The sequence below is a fragment of the Helicoverpa zea genome, chromosome 29, assembly GCF_022581195.2.
Source record: "Helicoverpa zea isolate HzStark_Cry1AcR chromosome 29, ilHelZeax1.1, whole genome shotgun sequence".
Classification (NCBI taxonomy): domain Eukaryota; kingdom Metazoa; phylum Arthropoda; class Insecta; order Lepidoptera; family Noctuidae; genus Helicoverpa; species Helicoverpa zea.
This window is the reverse complement of record NC_061480.1, coordinates 4,227,524-4,245,719: the sequence shown is the minus strand read 5'-3', so window position 1 is coordinate 4,245,719 and position 18,196 is coordinate 4,227,524. Positions and strand designations below refer to the sequence as shown.

General features: G+C 37.0%; 2 protein-coding genes across 2 annotated transcripts in view; one reads left to right on the top strand and one right to left on the bottom strand.

Moving 5' to 3' along the window:
• The window catches only part of LOC124643919 (tryptase-2-like), a 52,166-nt gene that overhangs the window by 9,978 nt on the left and 23,992 nt on the right, over nucleotides 1–18,196 (bottom strand). The window lies entirely within an intron of this gene.
• Nucleotides 10,222–18,196, top strand: part of LOC124643954 (protein slit) — a 137,316-nt gene continuing 129,341 nt past the window's right edge. The window contains exon 1 of the mRNA XM_047183081.1: nucleotides 10,222–10,354. The gene's annotated coding sequence lies outside the window, so the exon portion shown is untranslated. The remainder of the gene's footprint in view (nucleotides 10,355–18,196) is intronic.

Below are 18,196 nucleotides of genomic sequence, written 5' to 3'. Positions count from 1 at the left end.
GTTGAGAAGCGTACGGCCGCGAGCGGCTCACGAAATTCGTCGTCCGCGCGCGACTGTCGCAGCCCTCGGCAGCGGTGCCATACATTTTCATAGGTTGACTTTTGTCGCGCGCGGCTGCGACAATCGCGACCCACGGAATTCTACCTTAAAGTTTCGTGATTGACATTGTCAAACTACACTAGCGCTTCACTATCGAGCGTGTTGACAAGTTGAACTAAATCAAAGTCGAGATTTTGACAGATTTGTCAAAATCTGTCTATCTATAGGGGAGGTAGGGGAGAGATGGGCAGTTGGGAGACATGATCAAATCAGAATAAAAGGGGGGTCCTTTTATTCTGATTTCTGATCATAGTTTTGTTTATTTAGAGATTTCTGTTTATTTTATACTTAAAAGCTGCCTCAAATTCCTTACAATAACAAATTATAACTAAAACATCATATTTAGCTAAAATTCTGTGTCAAAACTGATAAAATTAAAAACTGATTAATCTCGGTTGACATTTTGTCGAGTGGGGAAGTCACTAGCACAGCATTGGTCGATGTCGAGCTCACTTCACTTCGCAAGTGATTAGGTGATGTTTACAGAATGCAAAATCAAGGTCGTTCTGAATCGAATGCGAAGTGAGAGTGAATAGCGAAGTGAAATGCGAGTTGTTGTTCGAATTTTATAGAATCGACGTGCAGGCAGGCCTTGGCCCTGTTGCGCCCCGCTGGGGTTGCTGACAGTATTCTACTTGTGTAGCCCTTTCATTTGATACCCATATTGAGGGGGCTGTGCCATTTTGTGCCGGCGGCCATATTGGATTTAATTAAAGGTGTATACAAAATTTCAGACCAATCGGTTGACAGGAAGAGGGTGAAATTTGAATTACTAAATTTGATCCAAGAATAAATAATAAAACAAACGGGGTGAGCTAAATAAAACCGTTTAAATATCTCGTAATGTTGAAACTGATTGTAATTTTTAGGAAAGCTCTTTCATTATATCTAGCCGAATATAAGAAATGGCAATAAAAGTTGATAATGATCTGTAAAATCTGATTTTTTATGCAATAAATTGTGAAAAAGTGCCCATCCCTCCCCTACCTCCCCTAAAGTATGAAATGACATTACGAATCGAAGTGAAATGCGAGTTGTTGATCGAGTTTTATAGAATCCCAGTACTGAACTACGTGTGAACACAGCGTCCGTATTTTCAGGATACAGTCAAATGCAAAATCCCGCAAAACTGGACGAATGATCCAGTTTCAAGTGACAAAACCGAATTGCACAAATCGACGGGAACAGCATTTTGCAGGATCCTGCATGCGGTTTGCTCGTGTGAACACTAGCATATAATATCTTTTGCGATCAAACAGGATGCTGCAAAAAACTGGACTGCCGTGTGAAAGGGCCGTTAATCGAAGACTGGGAAGTGGGTCAAATTAAGATTCCAAAATTTTCTTACATACATAGTTATAAATAGTATAAAAATGTGCGAGAATTAGACTACCATTATAAGAGTCAGTCATTACAAACAACGGAAATTCTCCCTTGAAAACTGACAGTGGTCAACTGGTCAAAACATTCGATACTCCTAACTTAATCTCTGTTTTACACATGATGTTGTAAATTATGAAAACGAAAAATGGCTCCTGGGGCTAAACCACCGCATGGATTAGGTAATTTTTTTACAATACGCCATAGAATATCATAAAGTGTATGTCATCATCATCATCATCTCCGCCATAGGACGTCCACTGCTGAACATAGGCCCCTCCCCCTTAGATCTCCACATATACCTGTTGGAGGCGACCTGCATCCAGCGTCTTCCGGCGACCTTAATAAGGTCGTCTGTCCACCTTGTTGGTGGACGTCCTACGCTGCGCTTAAGTAAGTATATACTTACTACACACATGTGGTAGGATTTAATATGATTAGATACGACACACCGGATATACTTACTCATCAGGAACAAATCGTGAACTTAGAGATCGTCCCAAACAGCAGATTGAAGGTATTTTCGATGTACCATTGAAAGAACAAATCTGAAATTTAAAAAATACAATATATTTATATCCGACACTTATGTGAACATTACAGTATTAGTACAGTAGGTACAATATAATATGTCGTCATATATAATAAGGTAGTTTGTTACGCCACTTCTTCTTCCCAGCAAAAACACATAGGAAGTGGTGAAGGGCGGGCGTTTTGGGGGCTGTCTATTGTTTTTGACGTTCGAAATGTTGATTAAACAGTTGTTGATTTAACAGCCTAATTTGTATAAACGTTTTTGAGTATGAAAACGTCATTGAACATCCTTGGCAGTCGTTACAGGTAGTCAGAAGCCAGTAAGTCTGACACCAGTCTTACCAAAGCGTATTCGGTTGCATTGGTAACTGTGTTGAGGAGGTCAGATAGGCAGTCGTTCCTTGTGGCACACTGTAGACTGGAAGCCGACCCCAACATAGTTGGGAAAAGGCTCGGGAGATGATGATGATGATGAGTGAGAGTATAACAATTAATTACCTGTGGATGTATTTTTAACTGCAGATCTCTTATAGCAGTCCGGCACTCGTTAAAATTCAGGCAAATTCCTTTTTCTCCAGTGTTTTTGATCTCACACTCTATATTATCTGAAATAGTAGCACAATTCCTAATATATTATTATTGCTTGCATGTTATTTGTTGAACCGATTCAAATTAATTTTGTCATAGTTATAGATTTAACCATGACAAAGATTGTGGTGTACTAGCAGTTTGACGTGGTTCCTCTCACGTTCTGGTGAAACTACTTCCTGCACGAGGGTAAAAAGTAGCCTATATCTTTCTCAGGCTCTTGATATCTGTGTGCCGAAAGTCATTTAAATCGGTTCATTAGTTTTAGCATGAAATTCGAACAGACAGACAGAGTAACTTTCGCATTCATTAAGAAAATATGGACAAGCAGGTTTGCGCGATTTCATCAGCGTCCCGGCATGGCTGCTCTGCGCACCCGGGTGTAAAAAATAGCTTATAGCCTTCCTCGATAAATAGGCCAGTTAACAATGAATGCAGTTAACCCAGTATCTGCTAGAAAAACCTTACACCTACCACTGCTATTTCTCCACCAACTAAAGGTAGACTGGGAGAAAACGCCTAAGGCGTTAAATCCGCCATTGTACGAAATGTGCATGAAGTATAAATCAATAAATAAATCCACGTTCAAACAATCAAACAAACTCTTCAGATTTATAATATTAGTAGAGATATAAAACTTACCTTCAGAATACACCAGAACACTTAATACGGTTAGAATGAACACTCTGAACATTTTAAAAGATTTCTTTGATACTTATATAAATAATGTTGACTAACCCACATTTAGATCTTTACTGTCTTTATATAATTTGATTTAGGTACGTTTAAAATTAAATAATAGTCAAGATTGAGTCCAATAACCTCGTTGGGTTCTTTACACTATGTTCATACGTGGATGACATCTTGTTATGACGAGTTCCTTCGTGTTTCAGCAGGCACGTTAAATTGGTGTACCCGGCTGTCATTGGAATATCTTCGGCAGTCGTTACGGGTTAGAAGCCAGAAATCTGACACAGTAGTTTTGGGTTTGCCGAGTAACTGGGTCGAGGAAGTCAGATAGGCAGTCGCTCCTTGTGGCACACTGGTAGGTACTCAGATGCTTTCAGTCAGACTGGAAGCCGACCCCAACATAATTGGGAAAAGTCTAGGCAGATGAGTACATACTGACGGCTTGTCTCGTTGATTCCACTGTCGTTTTATAAAGCCTATTTTACTCGCAGATAATGTAGCTTTCTAGTGATAAAAAAGGTTTTTTTTTTAAATCGGTCCAATACTTTTTCAGTCGATTACAAACAAAATATTTTTTTTATGTACGGGGTCCTCGGGGTTCAAATAAAAAAGCTTAGTTTCACAAGCAGTTTGGATTAACGCTCAATCCTTCTTCGTGTGAGAGGAGGCAGCCCAGCAGTGGGACGTTAAAAAGACTGATGATTAATGAAAGCAAATTAGATCTGAAAGATGGCATATAATTAATTTTACATATCTCTAGGATGTGAATAAAACGTTATAGTTAATACACGGAATTCTAAATGTTTTCCTGTACACTTTTTGGTCATTTTGTAATTTAAAATATCTAATCAGAAAAGGACGACTGATCGTTTTCTTATTTGTGTTTTATTTCAAAATAAGGAAAAATATTTATTTTTTATGTTTATATCATTAGTTAATTTTTAAAATTCATTTTTTCCTTGAGTATCCTTCTTATAAATTAATTGAAAAGGAAAGGGCTGGGTGTGCCTGTTAGATCGTGTATTTTTTGATTATCTTCAAGATAAACTTTTTCCAAATCACACTAATCTATACTAATATTATAAAGTTTGTTTGTTTGTTTGGTTGTAATGGATAAACTCAAAAACTACTGGACCGATTTTAAATATTCTTTCACCATTAGAAAGCTATATTATCTGCGAGTAACATAGGCTATATTTTATCCCGAAACCGCGGGAAAATGGCTAGTAATACAACATAAACTTACTAGTGATACATTTGATACATATTTATATTACAGCAACATAATTATGCGGTACTTTTTACCCATGTGCGGGAAGTAGGAAATCTCTTTAAATGATTTCACAGTATAGATTCCAATGTAGTCACAAAGCATTTTGAAAGCAGCGTCATCTACCGGGTTTTGTATTGAACTACTCATAAAAGTGTTATTGTAGTGGTTTTGTTTGTACCGCTACTGCTCGCCAGAGGGCCTATTTTTAAAGATTTGTTTTTTTTTTTTAATAAATTCTTCGAACACGATTGCAAAGAAGGGAGGTATTTTCGCGCGCGTGTTCTGTTTTCAATATGTGCTTATTAGGCACGCTTATAATTTTTAAACTAACCGAAAAAAAATCTTCTTCTTCTTTCTCCTGCCCTGTTCCCAAATTTTACTTGGGGTCGGCGCAATATGTCATTTTCTTCCATTTTCCCCTGCCACTCGTCATACTGACACTCACTCCCTTCCTATTCATATCATCTTTCAGGCAATCCATCCATCTTTTCTTAGGTCTTCCTCTTCCTCTCCATCCATCTACATTCATACCTAGCACACACTTTGTTGCATGCGTATCATCCCTCCTCATTACATGCCCATACCACGACAATCTTCTACTTCTCATCTTTTCTGTAACTGGCGCTACTTTCAGACTTCCTCTAATGTAATCATTCCTCACTTTATCCATTCTTGTAACACCACACATCTCAGCATTCTCATTTCTGCTACATGCACTCTCTTCTCATCCCTCTTTTTCAATGCCCAACACTCCGATCCATACAGGACGACAAGTAAGCGAAAAAAATTATAAAGCAACAATTACTTTTAGAAATTTCAGATTAATACCTACCGTATTTCAGACGGTACCTGCTTTTTGTGGCTGCAGGCTGTCATTTGAATACCTTTGGGCAGTCGTTATGAGAAGTCAGAAGCCACAAAGTCTGAAGGTGTGTAAGGGATACCTCGCATGTGGCACACTGGTACTCTAATGGTTAGACTTGAAGTCGACCCCAACATAGGAAAAGCCTAGGCAGATTAGGACTGTAAGCAGCGCCACAAAATATTGGCATGTACCTAAGTAATAACAAATACCTACTTGATTCGTATCATATTATAAAGCTGAAGAGTTTGTTTGTTTTCTTTCAGGAACAGAAAAAACGCTTTCAGTATCAGATAGCGCATTTATCACGGAAACTATATACTAGCTTCCGCCAGCGGCTTCGCCCGCGTGGTGTATTGATAAAAAGTAACCTATGTGTTAATCCAGGGTATCACCTATCTACGTATCAAATTTCAATCAAATCGGTCTAGCCGTTTTTGCGTGATTGAATAACAAACATACATCCATACATTCGCACAAACTTTCACATCTTCTATAATATAATATAAAAATGAATCGCAAAATGTGTTGGTAAGCGCATAACTCAACAACGCCTGGACCAATTTGGCTAATTCTTTTTTTGTTGTGTTTGTTATTATCAGGAGAAGGTTTTTATGAAAAACAAAAATAGGGTAAAGTAGAGAAGTCAGTTGACGGGAGCGAAGCCGCGGGCAAAAGCTAGTTTATAATATAAGTAGGATCTATCCTTTTATCCCGGTGTGTGGAGTAGGTAGTAGTTACCGCTATAGGAAGCCAGTTAGGTACTTTGTGAAAATATCAGTACTGACGTTTTTTCCTTATGCTAATTCTTTTGAATGCTTTTGATAGAGATTATACAATGGGTATAATTTAGGCGATCACCAAAAATATTTTTAAGACTCTAAGCTGAGGCACCAAATAAAATAAACAACTCCAAAAAAAATAAATTGACATTATTAAAAGGGCACTAAAGTATATAATATTATGATCCAAAAAAAATAAAATAACATCAGAAAAATCGCAAATCTCGCACAAATATTATTTTTGGTTTCCAAAATGGATTAATGGTCACCAAATTCTATCCAACTAAAAGATTAATATTACTACCAAAATCAAAGTTAGTGACGAAAACGAATCGCTACAAAACCGACTCCACGTCTTGTCTGCCCTACCCCTAGAGTGCAATTCAAATCCGCGTAGGCGCAGAGGGGCGAGGCGGCCTGCGAGCTGAGGCGCAGGTAGTTTTTAAGGCTCGCCGCCGCGGCTGAGGCTGGCCGGCAGAGCCGGCCAGCAAGCCGAAGCTGCGGTGGTGAGCGTGAAAACCATCTGCGACGATAAGCTCGCATGGGACCGCCGGAGCCCCGCAGTGCCGGAGCCTACACACAAATTCATATAACAATAAATAAGCGACGTACGTTTGGGAACCCCAGTATATTAATTGGTATTTGGGAAATATTCTAGCGATCGTTAGCTTTTTTAGTCTAACAAAAATGACCAAATTATTAGTCATGGTATTACATAATTGGTAACATCTAAGTAGTGACAATATATAATATTTGGTCTAAAGTGTATTTTAAAGGCGTCCATTTATTTTTTTAGTAGTCAATAATACGAAAAAATGGTTTTACCTAATAATATTTTTGGAAACGTTATTTGGTGACCATTTATCCATTTTGGTAACAGTTTAGAATTTTTTTGGTAGTAAAATAGGTACTTTTTTGGGTGGTGTTTAAACACGAGCCTTATACAATTTGATTGCTTTTATACACTCCAATGCCATAAATTGGGGTTACTTAGAAAAACTTTCTGTTATTGGCATTTATATCGAAATAAGCAAAGCAAAGTTGGAAGCAATCAAAGGAAAATAATTCGTTTATTCAGAAAAAAAAAAACAGATCTTAATAACGTATGAAATCAAATTTTTTTAAAATTACATTGTTTTTTTTTTTCACGGAAAAACAGCTAAACATTGATTTAGAAATAACCGATTAAAGACTACTTTTTATATCTTCACTCGGAACGCGAGTGCAGCCACATAAAAAGCTAGTTTCATACCTCTTCAGTAAAAATATTCCACGAAAATCTCAGTTTTCCATTTTCCCATAGTAAATATGGCGGGAATGGCTATGACATTTGACAGATGAGCCGCCATTTTGTCAAAATTTATGGCAGCCATATAAATATGGTAGTGAAGGCGATAATTTCAGCGCTGGTAGTGCCGAAAATTTAAATTGGTGTGAAAAATTCATGGGAACTATTATTTTTTATGGGGTAGAAGGAACTTTGGTAAAAAGCTTGTTTTGGAGCTATTGATGAAACTTTCAGTGTTGATGTGATTTGTAGGTAGGTAAGGTTTTTCTGAGGTCGTGAGTTTTTTTAAGTACTTGAAGCAAAATGTGCGACAACGTGTGGTTCTTCTCGATATATGTAAGTTATAGGTACCTTCATCATCATCATCATCATCAGCCTATCGCAGTCCACTGCTGGTCATAGGCCTCTCCAATTGCACGCCACTGAGATCTATTTTTTGTGGACCAGCCGTACCGTCAGTGTCCACGTTTCGGCTCCGTAAGTCATGACAGGTAGGACGCACTGATTGAAGACTTTTGTCTTTAGGCACTGTGGGATCGACGATGTTAGGACTCGACGTAGCTCCCCAAATGCAGCCCAACCCAACTGAATTCTCCTATTCACCTCGTCCTCAAAGTTGTTTCTACCTAACTGCAATGTCTGCTCGAGGTATACATATTTCCGAACAACTTCGAGAACGGCGCCGTGTATCGCAATCGGTTCCGGTAGAACATGTTCATTGAACATGACCTTGGTTTTGTCCAAGTTCATCCGTAGAGAAGATTCAGCCAGGTCGTTCAGCATCTGTTGTAGGTCCCGCAGCGTTTCCGCCATGATGACGATATCGTCAGCAAATCTCAAGTGAGAGATGTGTTTGCCATTGATGTTGATGCCGCGTCCTTTCCAGTTCAGCGTCTTGAACATATCCTCCATTGCATTAGTGAACAGTTTCGGGGAAATAACATCCCCTTGTCTCACTCCTCGATGCAACGGTATGGGCCTTGTTTGCTGATTCTGTACTTGGACGGACATTGTAGCGGCTTCGTAGAGACATCTCATCACTTGGATGTATCGCCAATCTACTTGACAACGCTGCAGGGACTCCAGAACAGACCAGATTTCAACCGAGTCAAAGGCCTTCTCATAACAAATGCTAGACACAGGGGCTGATTATACTCTTCGGTCTTCTGTATAATATTATAGGTACCTACTTTACGTATATTTTTATAGATAATTATTGCTATAAAAATATTTAAATTAAATTAAATAATTATTTATATAGCAATAATTCTTGCACTGCGAGAATTATTCACGTGTGCGAGAATCAAACCCACCTTCCTATTTTTTAGATTATGGCCCCTCAAAAATTATTCACAAAAAAGTCAATGTACACTTTACTCTTTCCAAAATTACTTTTTCCCACACTAATTAGCTAATTATTACGACAAGCTTAGATATCAGTATTAGCTCTTACTGTCGCAATCAAATCGGCCACTCATTCATGACACGACCGTGGTTAATAACAACATAAACAAAATCTTTTCACAAAACATAAAAGTCTGACAAATATTATGCTGAAAACCGCATCAAAATCATTAAAGCCAAACGCGACATAATCACGCACATACATACATACAGGTCAAACTGTGAACCTCCTTTTTTGAAGTCGGATAGAAACTTCACTCAAAAATCGGCCACCCATCCACAAAACGACCGCGGTAAGTTACCAACTTCTAAAAACCATACAATCAATGAAAGCCATATCCTTCTAAGAAACAAAAGCAAATGATATGAATCAAAATATTATGAACCTGGAACTCTGCTCACCCTATACTAGCTTGCACCAAAATCCTGTACTTTCATCTCTTTCTAACTTATCAAAATTATGTATACCTCTCTCTTTCTACTTGTGTTTGTGTGAGTGACGCCCTTGTGTATGTATAGGGGTCGTGTGAAAGCTTTGTGTATGTGTGCGTGATACAGGTAGCCGGTGCTGTGTTGTGGTGGGGAAAATTTACCCTGGTTTGTGGGTAATTTTGTTGTGATGCGGTAAAAGTACCTAAGTTTAGAGCAAATGATAAATTATAGTTATATTAATTAAGCTTAATTATTTATATTAAGCATGATAAATTATTATGGTTTATCTGGAAAAGTTATTTCGTTTATTTTTACGAAGGAGAAGAGTACATTTTATTTTATGCCGAAGTGTTGAGCAAAATTACTTTATAGTGGATGGTGTCTATATTTATTTTCTTTTAGATCTCAACGAATTTAAAGAAAGTATTTATCTTTAAAAGTGTCCGTAAATAAAACAATATTTTTAAAAAATCATTCGTCATTTTTGTTTCGTTGGAATCTGCCGCTGGGCAAAGGTAAATGCCATGAAAATGCTTTATTGAGTCATAATTGCTCTATTTATAAATAATTTTATCTATTCTCAAAATGGCAAAATCTCCCTCTGATAAGAAGATAATAGATTAGATTTATTTTTTGTCAGCATGAATGCCTGTCAACATGTGCCTAAGATCTTATAAGATTACAAAAAAAGTAAGTTTATTTTGGCATTTTTCTGGCGATTAATCTATATTTATCAAAACACTAAGTTTAACTTTGCCTGAATACTATTCCTATCATAAATGTGACATACTATCTCACTTCCCCACAATCGGTTAAACCACAGCTTTTATCGGGAGCTTTTTATACGAAACTGTCAACACCGAACTACCACGGTCTCTCAACTAGTCTCCGTTCACCCTCCGGACGCGATAGTCGTGTGTTCTGTGTGTTTATCTGTGTACTTTTGTGTACTCTACAATACTGCCGTGTACACTGTGTATTGTGTATTTTAGTGTGTGTTTCTGGCATTTTTTCTTGACCAGGTAAGTTTTATTTTCGATTTTATGACCAAAATCGTAGCTTTTTGATCAAAATGCTTGCGTACTCGATTGTTTTTTGGGAATTCGGCTGCATATAACTAAAAATTTTATTCATATATAATACCTTTAGACTCTAAACAAGTTACTGAATTATACTATATGAAGAAAAAACTGTAAAAAACGTGTAATTTTAACACAATATTGTCTGTAAGATTGTCGTATGCCGTTCTTTCAAGTGTCAAATAACATTGATGTTTTCAATATACCTAAATAGCCAGTACGTGTATACGTTCATACTCTTTCACTAATTTAACAAACTGGTATTTTCAACATATATAGTTGAAATACAAGTTAAGAATCTGGTTTCACTTCCATTTTAAACGATTTTTTTGTTGATAAATATTTAGTAATGTTTTGTTTTGGTTTGCTAATGTCGGAATTTGTAGTTTGTCTGTTTTCTATTATAATTGTAGAAGTAGGTGTGTAATTGTGTGTGTAACTTTCATTCGTATTTGAAATAGTGCGTTTGTGTTTCGTTGTAGGCTGCTTAGTTCAGATAGCACAGAAATCTTTAAAATATAAAGTAATACGTAAAAGTTCTAAGTTCATTAATTTAAATTAGTTTAAAACAACTGTGAGTATTTATTTACTCACCTGTTATAAAAAAAAAAACGAAAAAAAAATCATACAATATGCGGTCATTTTATTTGGCCTGAAGTGTAATCAAGTTTTTTAAATGAACGATAAATATGTCACATATTTTGACTGGTAAGTACAAATTAAATTACTTTTTCCTTTCAACACTTATTAGTTACCGACGTTTTGTTTTTTGAAATAAAACATTTTAATGTAAAAATATTACTTACTAAAAAAAATATCTAACTAGATATAACATAGAAATCATATTTCATAGATTACATAGGTACCTGTTTTACATAAATTGTCTGGGTAGGTATATATCGGATGTGTCGTACCTAATCACAATAAATAAAATACGTTAATATGCTGGCTAATATAAGTCGATTAACACAAGAATTAAACAAAAAATGAAAAAATAAAAAAATGATTTTTTTTTCAAACAAAGTAATACGAATAAAAATGTGCTAAAAGTAGAACACCATATAAAAGTCAGTCATAACAAACAACTAATTCTCAATTGAAAACTGACAGCTGTCAACTGATCAAAACATACGATACTCCTAACTATATCTCTATGATGTTGTAAATTATGAAAACGAAATAGACTCCTGTGGTTAAACCACTGAATGGATTAGGTTATTTATTTACAATTCGCTATAGAATATCATAAAGTATGTGTATGGTTTTAATGTCAATAGGTACAACACACCCGATAGATCATTTTTATTATCGTATCTACATCAAGATAAACGACATCCTATGTTTTTGTTGCAATTTCGATGCGGTATGTAAGGATGATTCACTAATTTAAAAAATACATTATCATCGTTGCACAATTGTCAAAATAATCACGTAAAACGAACTATAATTAATAAAAGTCATCGACCTTTTTAATTTTATAAGCCTATCTTGCATTCCAATGACTAAAAGTAAAAAAACATAATGACGAAACATCATCTGGCTAGCCTTTTCCCAACTATCTTGGGGTCGGCTTCCAGTATAACCGCATGCAGCTGAGTACCAGTGTGCCACAAGGAGCAACTGCCTATCTGATCTCCTCAACCCAGTTACCCGGGTATAGTCGGTCTGTAGATGAGTGACCATCTTGTCATGACGAGTTCCTCTGTGTTTCGGGGGATGGTTAAAAATGGTGGGTCCCGGCTGTTTTTGAACATCTTTGACAATCAGTCTTACAAAGAACTATCGTGTTAGTTGTGGAGGTCAGACAGGCAGTCGCTCCTTGTAGCACACTGGTACTCAGCTGCATCCGATTAGACTGGAAGCCGACCCCAACATAGTTGGGAAAAAGCTAGACACAGAACTACTGAAACAGCACTTTCGTATCCCAAATTCTAAGCAAGAAAACCCAAGTGCTTTTTTAAACCGACTTTAATTAAGTAGGATTTTATTCCAAGCCTTTTCAAACTGCTTTCAGCTAAATAAAAAGCTCGATAAACAGTTCTTTATTTTTATTTATTCTGCTTAAAGCGTTTCAAATCCCTGAAGAATTAAAGAAAGCCACGGTATGCCGCTAGCTTTTAAAACAAAGGAATGGAATCGAAAGGACCGTGGAGAATAAAATGACTAGCGGAGATGTCATAACGCAAAATCTCTTAAGAAAGTAGCGCGACAACATGCGGGTGTTTGAGCGACGAGGAACGTTACTAGCTCCTCCCTTATATGCCTTCTATTTTTAATTTTATTTAATTTATTTATTTATTTGAATCAGGCATCTAAGGCCCATATAAAAATACAATACACAAATATTATAACATACACTAATACATATTTTATATAAGTAACTTAAAACGAATGCACACGAAGTGTCGGCGTCGTGTTACGCTGCGAGGTGTCGCGTAGCCATCCTCGGAACCTCCGATAGACGACACCTTTCGGCCAAAACTCTTCCTTGAGGAATGTCTCGATGTGATGAGTTGGAACTCGCACCATGAACTATGTAACCCTTAAATTATTTTCAAAATCAAATCACCAATCTTTGACAGATTGGTTTTGATATGACAAGGAACCCGAACGTCTCGTTAGTTCTAGTAACTGATCACGCCTACCGTACGTTGCTTGAGCTACAAGAAGGCGCCTGACCTACCTTCCTTATAGCATCTCCGCTATCTTTCCTTCCTCCATGAATGGAACGGACGACTAGCCTTTGTTTTTAAATTCGAAGAATTGGCACCCTATAAGTTGTTTTTGCAAAAAATCGATTGAGTGCTGAGTACTGCTGAAAATGACGTTAATATACTTTTTGCTGAAACGCCAATGGCTTATCTATAGCCGTCTGTCTTACCACAGAAACTTTTAAACGTCAGTTTAAGACTTGTCTAAAAAAATGACAGATTATGACGTTGAAATAAGGTCCATTTTGCAGCCACACTTTTTTTAGACAAGTGTTTGACACATGTTTAAGTTTTTGTAGTAAGACCATAAATTTTTAAGTCGTTGTGTCTATATTACTTCTGTGTATTTTGCCAGCTACTTAAAAGAGTTTTATATCATATCATATCGTTTATTGTATTCCATAATGTACATTAGGTGGAAAATATAAAATAATAGTCACAATTATGGACCCTGATGGGCACAGCAAGACAGTTAGAAGAGAGGAAGGCGTTTAATGTAAGATAGTAGTAGTATATCTTTCACTGCTGTCATCGACTTATAGAGAGTTTAGCACATTACATTGATTTTGGAAGTCCTTGTCTTCCTAATGTATGTTTACCACCGACTCCTTAAGTCATAGGTAGTATGAAGAATGTGTAGGCTAATTCCTAAGTAAGGTTTTGCCAATCAGCGGGGCCCAGCAGGGCCAAGGTCTGCCAGGGCTGCGGGGTTGTTCGCGCGAGTTACCGCGGCGCTGGTACATAAAAGGCCTTCGACGGAACACAACGGTGTTTAGTCAGTAAGAGTCTGACACTCCCTCACCGCTGCTAACCCACAGCGGGAGTGGTCATTTGATGATTTTTGATGTCGTTAAAAAAAAGGTTTTGTCAATTTAAATTACCTACATTGTTTCGGCTAAAACGTCATAAACATTATGATACAGTCCAGTCAAACGGATGGACGGGCATATCGATAATATTTTAGCATACCTACAGCTACACATTCTTCAATTGTTTTCAGTTAATTTTAAACCACTTCAGACTGAAAAAAAGGCCCTGATGTACACAAATGTATCTTCTGGTGTACTCGCTGTAGCAAACAGTAACACATTGCACGCGAACATGTTTAAAATGTCCACGAAACTGAAAAAAGGATGATGACGATGTACCCATGGAATATTTACTTCTTTTCAGACCTCAGTTTTTTTCAATACTCTGTAGTGGCAAGCGAAACTGCAGTACTTAAACCAAAAATTGGCTATAGAACAGCATATTTTTAACGTCAAAAATTATGCTGGGAAGAAGAAGTGGCGCAACGAGCACCCCAGCAACACATGTCTGTCTGTAGGTTAGAAGAACCTTTCAATAATAACTATAAAAGATTTCTGAAAAAAATTGAAAATTTCTCTCACTGTTAGAAAGCTGCATTATCCCCGAGTAACATAGGCTATATTTTATTGTTCCCCTGAAACGCGAGTGAAACCACAAGAAACATCTAGTCTTCCATTAAAATGACACGTAATGACGGGTGCACAAAGTGAAGATAACTGGTCCTGTCAGATTCATCAGATTTGAGATAAAATACTTATCATTCGAGTTTTTGTAACGCCTGTCAGCATAACTTTTTTTGGTAGTACATTTTTTTATTTGTTGTTGTGGTAACAGAATTGTTTTTGTACCTATATTATGATCATTTTTTTTTTAAATAAGCAATTTGATATTGATTTGAAATAAAAATAAGTCAATAGTAGGCAGTCAGTTTTTTTGTCTTGAAGTGTACCTAATCAAAGTCAAAAACGTTTATTGAAACTTTTCACGTCAAATATACAAAAGGACAGCACAACGCCCCCCTTTCACCACTTCCTAGTGTTATGGCTGGGAAGAAGAAGTGGTGAAGAACAAACTTCCCAGCAACACAGCTGTCTATTACAATTTAATTATAATTAAATTACAACTTATACAATTCTATACTGTTTCAAATTATATTCACAAAAATATAATAAAAAAACACTTCAAATCATGAATTTCGGTCTTATGACAGTCCTACCGGGGCTGCGGTATTGTTCGCGCGAGTTAATGCGGCGCTGGTACATAAAGGGCTTCAGAAGAAACATGATGGGGTTTAGTCAGTAAGAGTCTGACACTCCCGAGCGCTGCACACACAGCAGGAGGGGTCATTTGATGATTGCTTATAAATGTCTTACGACAGCGAAAATGAATTGAAATCATAAGTAATTTCAAAATTGTAAATGTAATTAAATTACTTAGGTATTTAATTTTAAAGTAATTTCTTCAGGGCCTGTTAAATTCATAGAAATACTTTATGACATTATGCAATAGTACTTTAAATAATAATGATTAGTTGCATGAAAATTACATTTAAAGTAGAGGTCAAAATGGTCAATTCTGGTACTTATGTTATGTCGAAGTCAATTTTATGACTTTTAATGCATATGAACTTTGCAATATTCTAACTAATTTAATCTGTACGTAGCATTATGCTTTTAATATATCTACATATTTTTACTAGCCGTATTGCCGCGGTTTCCCCCGCGTCCCGTGGGAACTACTGCCCGTACCGGGATAAAATATAGCCTATGTTACTCGGGAAGAGTGTAGCGCCCCAACAGTGAAGGAATTTATCAAATCAGTTCTGTAAATCCGGAGCTTATAAACAAACAAACAAAAAAATGTTCCCTCTTTATTATGTTAATTAGTATAGATTAATAATTATATTAGTGTGTTGAGAAACCTTGTAAAAATACATGCATGTGGGTCTGTAATTTTATTACTCTTTTACTCAAAAATTATAGGATTTTTAATGAAACTTTATATTTACACACACAGCTACGGCTTCTAAGTATATCTTCGACACCAATGGGTGATAAAAAGATGAAGGAAAACATCTTGAGAAAACCTGGACTATATAGTCTGAAATCACCAACAGGCATTGAGCAAGCGTGGTGATTAACGCTCAATCCTTCTCCGTGTGAGAGGAGGCCGCAGCCCAGCAGTGGGACGTTACAAAGACTGTAACAGACAACATACCATAGCTCACCTGCTGCCCTGAAAACATCTATAATCACCAAAAATATGCATTACCAAAGGAATGCAATCAATCCGGGTACATTAACCTCTTATCTGGTAGATAACAATCAGCGACATATAAAAACATAACACAATCTGTCTGATTGTTATCAGAGACTTATCATTGTCATACCAAAAATGAGGAAATGATAAGAAGATAAGATGTTAAATATCTTTTGACAACGGGTTTAAGTATGTGATTTGAGATGATTTTGTAAATGTCAGGACAGTACCATTTATCCAGACTGATTGTCGACCGCGGCGTCTGTGAGATCAGCCAGCTGCTCAGAACATATTATAGTGCACGCACAATTGCTTGGACACATGTGCACTCACTATTCCTTCACTCTCATAGCGCGATGGGACGGCAATCCGACACCACCGGAGAGAGATCACAAGCAGGACAGACATTAAAGTATGCACGGGTGTGTCAATCCCCAATGTCCACGTTCCGGGCTACTTTTTTTTGGTAAATTATCAAATGATGTCGCCACTGGGTTAGCAGCGGAAGAGAGTGTCAGACTCTTACCTACTTCCTTCCTTCTTAAGCCCTCTATGTGACAGGGCTGCGGTAACTCGCGTGAACAATCCCTCAGCCCCAGCAGGCTTTATCCCTGGTGGGGTTTTGCTGACAATCTTTGAGGAGCCTGACACAAGAATATAATCAGAGACCTCATCCAACTAGTAGACCAACGAGGCAGTACATACTTACGACCAATAAAGTAGGTAGGTACTTATATCAAAACTTTATCATTATCTCAAAGAAAAATCACTCCACATCTTCGTTACTGAGTAAAAAGAAACAAACCAACAAACAAAGTTTCGTTATTAATTAGCTGAAATGCGGAAATCTGCGATAATCTCCCCTCGCAGTGGGAAATGAGGGATAGAAACAATTAATTGTTTGGAAACTCCTTGTAATTTATCTTTCATTCAATTTTCAGTCCATGTTGGTTTTCATCATTTTATTGAAAAATGGGACAATTCTCAACTAAGCCTATTTATAAAACTGAAGACTATGCTTCACCACGCTAATCTCAGAAACTATTGGCCCAAATGTGGTCGGATTTGAAACACGCTAAAATTTAGTAAGTAGCTCACTTATTGAGGAAAGCTATAGGTAAGCTACTTTTTAAGGTATACCCACAGGATGCGGGTGAAACCACGGGCATACAGTTAATTATTCGCCCAGCCTTTTTGGAGCGACTGCCTCTCTAATCTCCTCAAACCAGTAGACCAGTAAACCCAGCATTTGCTTGGACTGCGGTGCACTCACTATTCTTTCACTCTCATAACCCGATGAGACGACAATCCGACACCACCGGAGAGAGATCAGGCGCAGGACCGACATTAACGTGCTCTCCGATGCACGGGTGTATCAATCACCAACTTCCAGCATGTTGTAAAATATTATATGTATAATAGAAAGCCGTGGGACTCAGTCCTATGTTAGCTTCGACTGTAAACATTGACCGTTCAATATTTGTCTAGATTGTAAAATTTGCTATTTCACACTCGCATGTCAATTGGGATGGTTTGTCTACAAATGTTTAATATTTATATGTTATTTCTATTTAATTTTATGAGCATCTTTACTTATATTTGAATACTTCTATCACAATCTAAACTCTATACTATTATTAAAAAGCAAAGAGCAAAGTTTGTTTGCTTGCTTGAACTCGCCGATCTCAGGAATTGCTGGGCCGATTTATCTGATTTATAGCTGCAAAAACACTGGATATGAAAGGTTATGAAAGAGTGTACAGGGAAACTTGTAATTCGACGTACCTAAGGGTATCGGGAAGGTGCTTATAGAATCCGCATCAAAATCGATTCATCCAAATTTGAGATACCTAATTACGCACAAACATACTTTGGTACCTACATGTGTACAAGCATGTATAATTCAGACTAAGAACCTCTTTTCCTTGAAGTCGGTTAGAAATTGTCTTCACTTTCAACCGGGTGTGTCATTTAATTTAATTAATATGCCTGGAACAATTACGCC